The sequence below is a fragment of the Sceloporus undulatus genome, chromosome 3, assembly GCF_019175285.1.
Source record: "Sceloporus undulatus isolate JIND9_A2432 ecotype Alabama chromosome 3, SceUnd_v1.1, whole genome shotgun sequence".
Taxonomy (NCBI): Eukaryota; Metazoa; Chordata; class Lepidosauria; order Squamata; family Phrynosomatidae; genus Sceloporus; species Sceloporus undulatus.
Window position 1 is genome coordinate 274878644 of NC_056524.1, and position 13981 is coordinate 274892624.

General features: G+C 51.5%; 1 long non-coding RNA gene across 4 annotated transcripts; it reads right to left on the minus strand.

The window, feature by feature from the left end:
• Positions 1–1598: 1598 nt before the first annotated feature.
• LOC121925821 lies at positions 1599–5574 on the minus strand. Of its 4 annotated transcripts, none has more exons than XR_006102963.1 (6): positions 4257–5574; positions 2956–3149; positions 2495–2696; positions 2265–2416; positions 2036–2163; positions 1599–1745 (listed from the first exon to the last, which is right to left on the minus strand). It is a non-coding gene; the product is annotated as an uncharacterized LOC121925821 (long non-coding RNA). The 4 variants fall into 4 exon arrangements; XR_006102961.1 differs by having other exon boundaries at positions 2568–2696; positions 2939–3149; XR_006102960.1 differs by having other exon boundaries at positions 2939–3149.
• Positions 5575–13981: the final 8407 nt, after the last annotated feature.

Genomic DNA, 13981 nt, shown 5'->3' on the forward strand with positions numbered 1-13981 from the left:
GGGATTGGGACACTGACGGGGGTGACACCAACCCTAGGGACCCCACTCATTCACCTCCAAAGTCGTGCCCAACTTATGGCAACCCTATCTGGGGATTTTCTTGGCCAGACTGATTCAGAGAGGGTTTGCATTGCCTGCCCTAGAAGCTGAGAGAGTGTGACTTGCCCAAGGTCCTTTTGCTGAGGGCCTCCAAAGTCGTTTCTGACTCAGTAGGATCACCCTAAGCAGTGATGGCGAACCTATGGCACACGTGCCAGAGGTGACACTCAGAGCGCTCTCTGTGGGCACACATGCTGTCGCCCTGGCACAGAGGTTGCCAGAGTTTCTTACTAGAAAGCCAGAGGGACGTGGCACTTTGCAATAAATAAGTGGGGTCTGGGTTGCAATTTGGGCACTCGGTCTGTAAAAGGTTGACCATCACTGCCCTAAGGTGACCCTTTCCTGGGGTTTCTTGTCAGGATTTCATTGAATCATAGAGCTGGACGAGACCCCAAGGGCCACCCAGTCCAACTTCTGCCATGCAGGAACTCTCAATCAAGGCATCTCCATTGACAGATGGCCATCCAGACGCTGCTTAAAGGACTCCTCGGAAGGAGACTCAAAGGCAGTCTACTTCACTGTCCAACAGCTCTTACTGTCAGGAAGTTGTTCCCAATGTTGAAGTGGAATCTTTCTTGCTGCTCCATTGCCTCCTATTCTCTGGAGCAGCCGAGAACAAGCTTACTCCATCCTCAATGTGGCATCTCTTCAAATACTAAAAGAGTGAAGTCGAAGGCTTTCATGGCCAGCGTCTATGGTTTTTTGGGGTATGTGGCCATGTTCTAGAAGATTTTCTTCCTGACGTTTCGCCACCAGATGCCAGCCATGGATGTTGGTGAAACGTCAGGAAGAAAATCTTCTAGAACATGGCCACATACCCCAAAAAACCCACAGTGCTATCACAGCACCTCTTAACCATCTCTTTTCCAGGCTAAACATACCAAGCCCCCTAAGTCTCTCCTCATAGGGCATGGTTTCCAGACCACCATTTTGGTGGCCCTCATTTGGACATGCTCCAACTTCTTAACAACCTTCTTGAATTGTGAGCCCAGAAGTGGACACAGCATTATTCCAGGTGACGCCTGACCAAGGCAGAATAGAGTGGCACTATTCCTTCCCTTGATCTAAACACCATACTTCTATTTATGCAGCACAGAACCACACTGGCCTTTTTAGCTGCCGCATCGCACTCTTGACTCATGTTCAGCTTGTGATCTGCTTGGACTCCTAGATCCGTTTCACACGTATAATTCTCCTTTAGCCAGGTGTCCCCCATCCTATATTGTAAGCCTGAGGGCAGGGAACCGTCCAATTAAAAAGATTGTATGTACAGCGCTGTGTAAGTTTACAGCGCTTTATAAATAAAGCTTAATAATAATAATAATGATAACGCATTTCATTTTTTTCTACCTAAGTGCAGTATCTTACATTTCTGAAAGTGGTGTTTCGGTACTGTTCTACTTAGGTATCACAAACACTGTTTACTATACATACCCCCCCCCCCCATATACATAATAGGGGAGAGAGAGAGGGGGGGGGAGAGAGAGAGAGAGGCATACTGCTTTCAAACAATAACATTTTATTGTGACTATATTTGACTCTTATACAACTTTGGTAGGGGTGGGCTATGATTCTTCCTCTTCCTCATCGAGGGTGGGGAGTAAGGTCCCCCTTTTTTCTTTTCTTTTTAATGGAGATGGATGAGGCTGTGGGAGAGTAAGGAGAGAAGCAAGTTAGCAGGAGGGCAGACCCTTGGCACTCCCCATTAAGAGGCCCCCCAGGGCCTGCCCACCCACATGCCCAGCTCAAGGGTCTTCCCCAGGAGAATGGAGGGATCCTCAGGACCCTGTGCCCCCCTCCTCCCCTATAGGGAGATCTAGAGTTTGGTTGCTGGGGGCCCACCTGACCAGCCTGGGTCCCACCCACCTCCACTGTAGGGGGGGGGGTGCTTCAGGGCCCCCATCTCTTTCTTCTTCCCTTCTCCCCAGATTCTCACCTGATGTTATCTACTCCATTGTTGTCCAGCTCCATAGCCTTGCAGCCTGAGGGGCAGTTGCACAGGCACCCAATATCTGCTTGATGTTGAGGGTGCACAGTGGCCTCGGAGCTCAATCAAGGGGAAGGCTAAGGAGGAGGAGGAGAAGAAGAAGGGGGCCATGAGGGAAGGCACGCTCCCAAGAGAAAGAGTACGTACAGACAGACAGACAGGAGGGGCTCCTACTCACGGCCGGTGGCGATGTTGACGTTGTGAGGTGGCATCAGTGGGGGGGGGGTGTCTTCTAACAAACCATTGGTGTATGCGCTGAATTCTTTGTCTCTGCACCAGCTTCTCTCTCTCTCCTCTTCATCCTCCTTGGGGGGGGGGGGGTAGTGGTGGCTGCAGAGAGAGTCTGCATTAATAGGGGGCACTCTCCCCGGGGGCAGCCTGCCCTCCCACCCACCTCAAGCAACTCACCCAGAGGACCCTTTGGCCCCCTCCTCCCCACAGTTTGGCTGCTGTGGGGGCACCTCCCTTCTTGGAGCCTCACCGGCCGCTGTCTCCTCAACTGCTGCCCCAAATTTGTATCTGAACCCAGTAACGATTTGCAGGGGGTTCCCTCTCCAGGTTTTTCATTGTGTCAATCCTCAAAGAAATCATCTCTGGAACATTTGAAGGGCTGAGGGCAGAGCAGAAGAACAATTCCACTCAGGAATGGGAAAACCCAGGAGGCCTTTTCTCCCATTGCGCCTGGGTCCAGCTTCTGTGCCCCAGGAAAGGAAAGGGGATGCTGGGACACCCCCCCACCCACCCTACAAACCTCTGGCCAAACCCTCTCTCCTTCTCCTCCTCTTTCCTGCAAGCAGTCAAGGCCAAGGGAAGCTGCTGCCCATCTCCATGGCAAACAGGGACCCTGCCCACCTGCTGCTGGTGCTCACTGGATGTCAATGGCGCCAGCGGTGGTGACGACCCCACCGCCTCCTCCTCTGGCACAGTCCCACACTCCTCCACAGCTGGTTCAGAGGGGCCACTGCAGTTCCTGCCAAGTGCTCCTCCTGGGCATGTGCCTCTGCTGCTTGACCTGCCGCTGCTTCATAAGCCGCCACTGCAGAAGCCCTTCTTTTCATTTCTCCTAATATAGAGAAAGAGAGAGAAATTCAGTTCCCAAAGGGATCAAAGTGAACAGGAAATCAGAGGCAAATTGAAATGGAGAGAGTCCATGGCTTGAAGGTATTTTTCAAACATATCAGTCCTAAAAAGCAAGCCTTGACTTTGCTGTTTTGTAGAAGGGATAATATACACAAGCCCCAATTCCCCGCCTGTCTACAGATTCCCCCTTCCTACTCCAGACCCGATCTCCATATGTCCATATCCATCACTGGCAGCACACTGGCCATGCTGGGAGGCCCGAGGGAGGGAGAACTGTTGTTTTGGGAAGGGGGTCTTGGGGGAGAGTTAGCCCAGCAGTATTTCTGTGGGGCCTGGGGGGGGGGGGGGGGCCCCCCCTTTTATCTTGGAACCCGGCTGCAAAAAAGGGGGGGGAGGGGGGCCCGGGGGGGCCCCAAAAAGGGGGGGGGGGGGGGGGGGCAAGGGGGGCCAACACAATTGTTTTCCAGGGCCCCCCCCCCAATATCATGGCAAGGCTGGGACCCTTTTCCTGGGGCAGCAGAGCAGGGGAGTGACCTCCCAGGAGCCAAAGAGCCCTCCTTGCTGACCCCCCAGACCTTCGCAAAGGAGGCACCCACCCAGCTGACCCCCCCCATGAGAAAAGGTCCTCCATTCAGGAGGCCCAGCCACGTCCTCCTTCCCCAGGACTATCCTCCCCCCCAGCCTCCTGTCCTGCAGGAGCTCCAAAATGTCCTCCATTTTGAGCAGGCCTAAGCAGCAGGGCTGTCCCTTTCCATGGCCTTAGCTTTCCTTCTGCGTTATCCCTTGGCTCTTTGGGGGGGGGTCCCTATGGGGCCAGGGGCTTCCTTGAGGGGGGTCTCCCACAGACCAAGGGCCTCGGCCTGCCCCTCCTCCTGCTGCTCTCTTCCGGAGAAACCTTGCCAAGAGGAGCCCATGTCAGAGCCAGGGCGGACCGTGCCTCCGGAGCCCAGGGATGGATCCATGGAGCCTCGGGCAAGGAGCCACCCTCTCCCAGCCTCCCTTCCCGCCAGGAAGGCAATGGCAAGAGGACCCAGGACAGGGCCAGCCTCGGGGCTGCCGTGAGCCCAGGGCAATCCAAGCAGCCACGCACCAGACACGACGCCTGGGCCCAGCAGGGGCTCCTCCCCCTCCTACTGCCGCTGGCTACTCTTCCGGAAGGGGCGGGGCCTGCTGCGGCCTCGACGCTTTGCTTCCCAGTTCTCCTCCTTGCAGAATCTTGTTGTTGCCGGAAGCGGAAGGGAGGGCAGCATCCGGAAGGGGCGGGGCACCCGGAGGGAGGCAGCTCCTTCCGGCGACGATGGTTCTCCGCCGGCTGCTGCTGGGGCTCCTGCTGCGGGACCCGCGCCTCGTGGAGCGAGTCTCCGAGGCCAGGCCCATCCGGGCGGCCGCCCGCCTCACCGCCTCGGCCCTGACCCGCGGACTGCGCCTGCGCGACGCCTTCCTCCGCGAACTGAAGGAGGAGGCCGCGGCCAGAGCCAAGGACTTCGGCGGCAGCAAGGGGAAGGGGCGGGGCCAGTGAGCTCCGGAAGGGGCGGGGCCGAGGGCGCGGTTGCCCCGGCAACGGCGCAGGGGCCGCCGGGCCTTGTAGTCCTCCTCTCAGCCCTAGGCCTAGTTAAAGCGCTTCCTTCCCAGTTTAGGGTGAGCCTGAGGCAAGGCCCGTTAGCCATGGCATCCCTCCTTTCCTCCCTCAGTGTCCTCTGCTTTGAACCCGACTAAGGAGTAAGGAGCCTAAGTTTGGGCTTCAATGATTGCTTTGGTCTTCGTATTTGGTCACCTCCTCCATCATTTCCCTCCATCGTCCTCCATTTTGTGATGCCCTGCCCTCCTTGGCGGTTGTTAGGTTCCCCTGAGGGAGTGGAGGCGCTGTGCGGCCCAAGCCTGGACGAAGCACCTGGCAGACTGGCCTGGCCTGGGCCTGGCAATGACCGCCACTAGGCCCAGAGTGGCCCCAAAGGCCTTCCAGGAGTGGACAGCTGGCTTCATGGGGCCCACCCCAGACCTGGCCTGAAGCAAGAAAGGCCAAGCCCTGACTCCAGACCCTTTAGACCTTCGGGTTGCCCAGCGGGGGCACGGCTGTGTGGAAGGCCAGGAAAGACTGCGGAGACGTCCGACTGCCAGCCCCATGGTCCCCCGCAGAGGCAGACCACGCTGAGCGACGTGGGCAAATGACCGGAGCGGGAACGAGGCGGCATTGCGTTCGGACATTGTCAAGAGAGGCGCAGAGGGGTCCCTCGGTCCCAGCTCAGGAGGCAGATGCGGCTCAAGGGTGGTCTGCAGAAAGGCCCAGGGCAGCACAGAGACTGGGGCAAGGGGGCCATGGTTACTCTAACCTTCTGTATCCTAAAGCTTTCCTTGTTTTGTTTTCTGGCTTTCTCTGGATGTTCCTGTTAAATAATAAACGAGGAAGACCCTGAATGTCCCAGTAGTGGTCACTGTGAGGCCCGAGTGCAGATCCTGGGGCGGTAAAAGGGCACGGGGAGCATCACATGATCCTGGAGTTGGAAGAGAGCCCAAGGGCCATCCAGGCCAACCCTCTCCTGTCGTGCAGGAAGACAAAGTCCCTGTGACAGGTAGCTCCAAAGAAGGAGACTCCATCACCCTCCAAGGAAGGATTGTCTTCCACTGTCCAACAGCTCTTACAGTCAGGAAGTTCCTCCTAATGTTGACTTGGAATCTTTTTTCCTGGAGCTGAATCTATTGTTCTGTGTTCTTGTCTCTGGAGCAGCAGAAAACAAGCTTGCTCCCTCCTTAGTGTGGCACCCCTTCAAATACCTAAACAGGGCAATCAAATCTCCTCTTAACCTTCTCTTCTCCAGGCTAAACGTAGCCAGCTCCCTAAGCTCTACTTACAATCATAGAGTTGGAAGAGACCCCAAGGGCCCTGATCCAGTCCAACCCCATTCTGCCACGCAGGAACTCTCAATCAAAGCATCCCTGACAGATGGCCATCCAGCCTCTGCTTAAAGACCTCCAAAGAAGGAGACTCCAAGGGAGTTTGTTCCACTGTCGAACAGCCCTTGCTTTCAGGAAGTTGCTTCTAATGTTTAGGTGGAATCTTTTCCTGGAGCTTCTATCCGTTGTTCTTTGTTCTAGTCTCTGGAGCAGCAGAAAAACAAGCTTGCTCCATCCTCAATGTGACACCCCTTCAAAAACTTAAAAAGGGCTATTCTATCACCTCTTAATCTTAAAGAGGGCTATCACCTCTTAACGGTCTCTTTTCCATGCTAAATATCCCCAGCTCCCTAAGTCTAGGATGCTGTATGTTTCCTTATGAGCAACAGGACCAAGCATGAAAGTGCAAATCCTGGTGGGGTGAGGATGGAGTGGTCTCCTCCTTATAATGTATTCAGGCATAAATTGTCTCATACTGGGGATTGAGCTTTTGCACTATAGCGCAAGCATACTGTGCCATTATATATTGGGCACATGGCTGTGCATTGTGTCAATGGGGATACTGCACTGATGAGGCAACATGGAAGAACAGCCACGTAAAACGGTCCTTCCGTGTCAAGTCATACTCTCTTCATGCAGTTTTATGGTGGGTCCCAGAGCCAAGGAGGCCACAAGTGAAGCAGAAAAATCCAGCCCAGGACCCATGGGGATGCCTCCATCCCCCTGAAGGTGGCTGACACGAAAGGAGATGTTGGGGGAGAGATTGGGAAGGAAGCATTTGAGGAAAGGAGCCTGTGGACAGGCAGAGAGCAAAGCAGACCCCATCACCACCCATGGACCCCTGAGGGCTTTTCTCCATACTTCCCACCAGATTTGCTTAGTGTCCAAGAGCGAGCATGGCATAGTGGTTTGAGTGCTGGACTACAACTCTGGAGACCAGGATTTGATTCCCCGCTTGGCCGTGCAAACCCACTTGGGTGGCCTTGGAGAATCATAGAATCATAGAGTTGGAAGAGACCACAAGGGCCCTGATCCAGTCCAACCCCATTCTGCCATGCAGGAAATCCAAATCAAAGCATCCCTGACAGATGGCCATCCAGCCTCTGTTTAAAGACCTCCAAGGAAGGAGACTCTATCACCCTCCGAGGAAGGAGTGCATTCCACTGTCGAACAGCCCTTACTCTCACGAAGGTCCTCCTAATGTTCAGGTGGAATCTCTTTTCCTGTAGTTTGCATCCATTGTTCCGGGTCCTGTTCTCTGGAGCAGCAGAAAACAAGCTTGCTCCCTCCTCAATATGACATCCCTTCAGATATTTAAACAGGGCTGTCATATCACCTCTTAACCTTCTCTTCTCCAGGCTGAACTTCCCCAACAGTTCCCTCAGTTGCTCCTCATAGGGCTTCATGGTTTCCAGACTCTTCACCATTTTGGTTCCCCTCCTCTGGACACATGGCTCCAGTTTCTCAATGTCCTTTCTGAATTGTGGTGCCCAAAACTGGACACAATATTCCAGGTGGGGCCTAATCAGAGCAGAATACAGTGACACTATTACTTCTCTTGATCTAGACACTATACTTCTATTGATGCAGCCTAAAATAGCATTGGCCTTTTTAGCTGCCGCATCACACTCTTGACTCATGTTCAACTTGTGGTCTACTTGGACTTCCAGATCCCTTTCACACGTAGTTTCATTCAGCCAGGTGTCCCCCATAATCCTATATCTGTGCATTTTGTTTTTCTGCCCTAAGTGCAGTACTTTACGTTTCTCGGTGTTGAATTTCATTTTGTTAGCTTTGGCCCAGCTTTCTAGTCTATTCAGGTCATTTTGAATCTTGATCCTGTCCTCTGGAGTATTAGCTATTCCTCCTCCTAATAATAATAATAATGTATTTATATACAGCTATTCCAGATTAGATCACAGTGGTGTACAGCAAAAAGTGATATAAAAACCCGACATAACACGTGTTACCGACAAAGTAGTAACAACATCCCATTAGAAGTTACAAACTATAAAACTTACAGATAATTTGGTGTCATCTGCAAATTTGATAAGTATGCCTCCAATTTTGTCCTCCAAGTCATTGATAAAGATGTTGAATAGCACTGGCCCCAGGACAGAGCCCCACTGGACACCCCACTGGTCACTTCTCTCCAGGATGAAAAGGAACCATTGCTGACCATCCTTTGGGTTCGGTTGGTCAACCAATTACAAATCCATGTAACAGTTACTTTGTCTAACCCACATTTTACAAGCTTGTTATACTTGCAAACATGGGAAACCTTGTCAAAGGCCTTACTGAAATCAAGATATACTACATCCACAGCATTCCCTTCATCTACCAAGATGGTCATTTTATCAAAGAAAGAGATTAGAGAATCATAGAGTTGGAATGACTGCAAGGGCCATCCAGTCCAACCCCATTCTGTCATGCAGGAACTCTCAATGAAAGCATACCCGACAGATGGCCATTAAGCCTTGGCTTAAAGACCTCTCAGCCTCAAGGGAAGGCCATGGCAAACCTCCTTTCAACAATCTTGCCAAGAAAACCCCATTCATCTTAAGGTCTCCATAAAGTGGAAATAACTTGAAGGCACACAACAACAACAGGAGCTAGCTGCAGTCCAAATCATCTGAAGAGTCAGAGAGGCACAGAGACAGGACCAGAATGCTGACTTGTTCCTTGGGGAAAATAGAGTTTGGGAATGTTCCTTTTGTTTTTAAATAATTTTCTTTAAAGTCTTGGGAGCATGTAAATTTATCTGACTGCATCCATGCTTTTTCCCAATTTTCAAATGGTATAACATGTCCAATTTCTTGAGCCCACTTTATCATTGTTTCCGTCACAGTTTCCAACTCTAATTCCCTATGAATCAATATTTTATACAATTTAGATACCTTTCCCATATAGGGAATGTTCCTTTTGGAGAAATACAGCTGCACTGCCGTCCAGCAATGTTTTACTAATAATAATAATAGCTAATGTTGCCCCCCTGTCATGGACGGATCATTTCCTGGTAGAGGCGAAAATCAAGGTCTCCACCCAGATCCCCCCCGGGGGTGGCGGACCAGTTAGGATGGTCCACCCTCGAAGGCTGATGGAACCCAAAAGGTTCCAGGAAGCCTTAGAGGGGTCCATGGTTGGAAGCGACGGCGACTCTGTTGATGCCCTCACCGGTATCTGGAATACCGGTCTTTCAAGGGCTATATACAGTATCGCTCCTAAGCGCCCTCTCAGGCCCGCTTCCAAATGCAAGCCCTGGTATACGGAAGATCTCCGGGCAAGGAAGCGGGCACTGCGACGGCTAGAGTACCGTTGGCGGAAACACCTTTGCTTAGACGACAAGGCTCTCCTAGACCAACTGTTAGACGACTACGGAGAGGCAATACGAGCAGCAAAGAATTCGTTCTATGGTGCTCGTATTGTGTCCGCAGAGTCGCGTCCGGCAGAGTTGTTCAGGGTGGTCAGGGAGCTAACTCAGCTCCCTCCCGCTCAGAACCAGATCCTTGAACCTACTAAGGCCTGCTGTGACTTATTTAACGACTTTTTTGCGGATAAAACCTCTCGTATAAGCGAAGGTCTGAACGCCGACATTATGGCAGAACCTAAGGTAGAGGTGTCCGGAGCCTCCGTGGACTTTATTAAACTGGATCGGTTTGAGTCGGTGAGTACCGAGGATGTGGACAAGATCCTCGGAAGTGTTCGGAAGACAACCTGCTCTCTCGATCCCTGTCCCTCGTGGTTAGTGGCCCAGGGGGGATCGGCGGTAACAACTTTGTTACGCCACATAGTTAATACATCTTTGAGGGATGGGCAATTTCCATCACAACTGAAATTGGCCATAGTAAAACCTATTCTAAAAAAGCCCTCCCTCGACCCCCTGGTATATAATAATTATCAGCCTATTTCACTGCTACCATTTTTGGGAAAGGTGATTGAGAGAGCGGTTGCAATCCAGCTTCAGGCGGTCTTGGATGAAACGGATTATCTGGACCCATTTCAAACTGGCTTCCGGGCGGGTTACGGGGTTGAGACGGCCATGGTCGCCTTGGTCGATGATCTCCGTCTGGGCATCGACAGGGGAAGCGTGTCCCTGCTGGTGCTCTTGGACATCTCAGCGGCTTTCGATACCATAGACCATGGTATCCTTCTGGGACGCCTGGCAGAGGTGGGAATCGGGGGCACTGCGCTCCAGTGGTTCCGTTCCTACCTCTCGGGGAGGTCCCAGATGGTGCAGCTGGGAGATGTGTGCTCCGATGAGAGGCCCCTTAAAACTGGGGTCCCTCAAGGGGCCATTCTGTCTCCCATGCAATTTAACATTTACATGAAACCGCTGGGAGAGATCATCCGGAGACATGGGGCGCGGGCTTATCAGTACGCTGATGACACCCAAATCATTTTCTCTATGTCTCCGACTGATGCAGTGACTGGGGATGGCGTCTCTCCTCTCGTGGCCTGTCTGGAGTCAGTAATGGGCTGGATGAGGGAAAACCGACTCAAATTGAATCCAGAGAAAACGGAGGTACTAGTTGTAGGTTCCCCTGGTCCAGGAATGGCGGTGGTTCCACCTGTCCTGAACGGGGTCACGCTCCCTGTGAAGGACTCCGTGCGCAGTCTGGGGGTGCTTCTTGACTCGTCGCTTCACCTGACAGCTCAGGTGAACGCGACGGTCAAGAGCACCTGTTATCAGCTTCGGCTTATTCGCCAGCTGCGCCCATACCTGGCCCAGAGGGACCTAGAAACTGTTGTACATGCTCTGGTAACCTCGAGATTGGATTTCTGCAATGTACTCTACTTGGGGCAACCCTTATATCAAACTCGGAAGCTGCAAATGGTTCAGAACATGGCAGCCCGGCTCGTCACTGGTGCTCCCAGGACCAGCCATATAACACCGGCATTGAAAGATCTCCATTGGTTGCCTATCCGCTTCTGGGCCCAATATAAGGCGTTGGTTATTACCTATAAAGCCCTAAATGGCTTGGGTCCAGGTTACCTAAAGGATCGCCTCTCCCCGTACATTCCGCCTCGCACCCTCAGGACATCTGGGCAGCAGCTACTGAAGGTGCCTGGGGCTAGATTGTCCTCCACCACAAGGAGGACATTTTCCACTGCTGCCCCAGCCCTTTGGAATACGCTGCCCACTGAGCTCCGCTCGACTACCACCCTGGCCCAATTCAGGAAGGATTTGAAGACCTTCCTGTTCCAACAGGCATTCCCCGATTAAAAATCCTGTGGGCCTCCCTCCTCTTTCGTGGCCAAGAGGAAGGGCTTTGGGGCTTTTAGCCTGTGTTTTTTATTATTGTTTATATGTGATGTGTTTTGGATTTTATTGTATGTATTGTTGTTTTAAATTTTATACTGTAAGCCGCCCTGATCGAAGGAAGGTGCGGGATATAAATAAAAACTTTATTATTTATTATTATTACCTTGCAGTCTCAGGTGAGTGACCACAAGGGAGCCCCAGGAGGCCTGTGACATCATGATTTTCATTTCTTCTTCTCCTGTATGATTTTTAACCCTTTTACCTGATGAAGAAGAAGCCACTGCAGTTTCTAAAAATTCGACTGTCTTGTGCATTTTGCTTAGCCCAATAGAGGTGACACTGTTTTGTGGGTGAGAGTTGTAATTGTACTTTGCTATATGGCCAACATGCCAACAAGCTTGCTCCATTCTCATTGTGACACCCCTTCAAATGCTTAATCAGGGTTAAGAGGTGATATGACAGCCCTGTTTAAGTATTTGAAGGACTCTCATGTTGGGGATGGAGCAAGCTTGTTTTCTGCTGCTCCAGAGAATACGACACAATGGATGCAAACTGCAGGAAAAGATATTCCAGCTCAACATTAGGAGGAACTTCCTGACAGTAAGGTCTGTTCAACAAAGGAATGGACTGACCCAGACCATGGTGGAGTTTCCTTCTTTTGAGGCTCTTTTCAAACAGAGGGTGGATGGCCATCTGTTGAGGATGCTTTGAGTGTGAGTTCCTGCATGGCAGGAGGGGTTTGGGTTGGATGGCCCTTGAGGTCTCTTCCAACTCTGTGATTCTATTTTAAAAACCCAACCCTGGACATGCTTTCTGGATATGACCAAATGACATTTTGGCCGCAAGAGGGAGCCAAAGGACTGGGACTGAACTCTTGAGCCAGCCTAGTATAGTGGCTTGAGCACTGGACTGTGACTGGAGGCCAGGGTTCAAATCCAGTGGGTGACCTTTCTCACATCCATACATTGTAATGGGGAATACAGTGGCTTGGATGATTCTAACTTTTGTGTAGTATATCGTTATTATTATTATTAACCTTTATTTATAAAGCGCTGTAAATTTACACAGCGTTGTACATACAGTGTTTTTAATTATATGGTTCCCTGCCCTCAGGCTTACAATCTAAAAAGACACGACACAAAAGAAGAAGGGAATGGTGGTGGGGAAGGGGATGAGGGCCAGCAGTTCCTCTGAGGCCTGGACCAAGGCAGAGGGACTGGAGGGAGGGCTTGGCTTCATAACTGGTGGTTAATCTTCTTCCAGGGAGGCCTCTTGGAGCTAGCCTGCCTCTCTAGTAGGATAATACATATAAAGTACATAGCAATACAGGAAATGGTTCGATAAAACAGGCAACAAAAGAACATCAAATACCAAGCGACAATTATGCAATGCCTGAGAAAGTTTCTCTGAACAGGATGGTCTTCAACTCCATTTTGAAGCTGGTTAAAGAAGTGATCAGGGCCCTTGTGTCTCGCGGGGGAAGAAGGTTCCAGGAATGAGGGGCAGCAAGTGAAAAGGGGCGAATCCGGGATGGGGCAGAGGAAATCCTGGGCTGAGACAGCAGACCTTGACTACCAGAACGGAGGGAACAACGGAGTGGGAAGGTGAGGGGAAAGAAGGTCTGATAAGTCAGGAGGGGCCAGTCCATGGAGGGCTTTAAATGTCGACAGCAGGAGCTTATACTGAATGCGGAAAGGGAGGGGGAGCCAGTGAAGGGATGCCAAGACAGGAGAGATATGGTCAGAGCGGTGGGTGGAAGTGATAATGCCTGCAGCTGAATGCTGGACAGAGATTAAAGGACGGAGGTGAGAAAGAGGAAGCCCAGCCAGGAGGACGTTACAGGAATCCAGTCGTGAGATCAGTAGGGCATGGACCAGGATCTTGGCAGAAGAGGTGGAGAGATATGGTCGGATTTTGGCAATCGACAAGCCTTGGCTGTGGTCTGGATCTGAGGGACACACGACAGAGAAGAGTCAAAGATGTAACCAAGACTAAGGGCTTGCTGAACTGGTTGAATAGAAATGTTGTCCACAGAGACAGAGACTAAGGGCTTGCTGAACTGGTTGAATAGAAATGTTGTCCACAGAGACAGAAAAGGAGTGTTGAAGGGTGGGCTTAGGAGGAAAGACAAGAAGCTCCGTCTTGGACATGTTGAGCTTCAAACGCCGATGGCGCATCCACTGCAAGACAGCTGTAAGGCAAGATGAAACTGGCTGTTCAAGCCTTGGAGAAAGGTCAGGGGCAGAAAGATACAGCTGGGTGTCATCGGCATAGAGATGGTAGGAGAAACCAAAGGAGCTAATGAGTTTTCCTAAGGACAGTGTGTAGAGAGAAAACAGAAGGGACCCAGAACAGAGCCCTGGGGAACTCCAACAGAGAAGGGAACAGGAGAAGAAGTCTGACCCCCTGCAACTACTGCAAAAGATCTGCCAGACATGTAAGATCTAAACCAGTCGAGAACAGAGTCTGAGAACCCAAGGTCAGAGAGTATATCAACTAGAAGACAGTGATCGACGGTGTCAAAGGCTGCAGACAGATCAAGAAGGATGAGAACAGAGTAAAGGCCATTAGCCTTGGCCTGTAAAAGGTCATTGGAGATCTTAGTGAGGGCTGTCTCTGTGGAATGCTTTGGGCGGAAACCAGACTGAAAGGGATCAAGG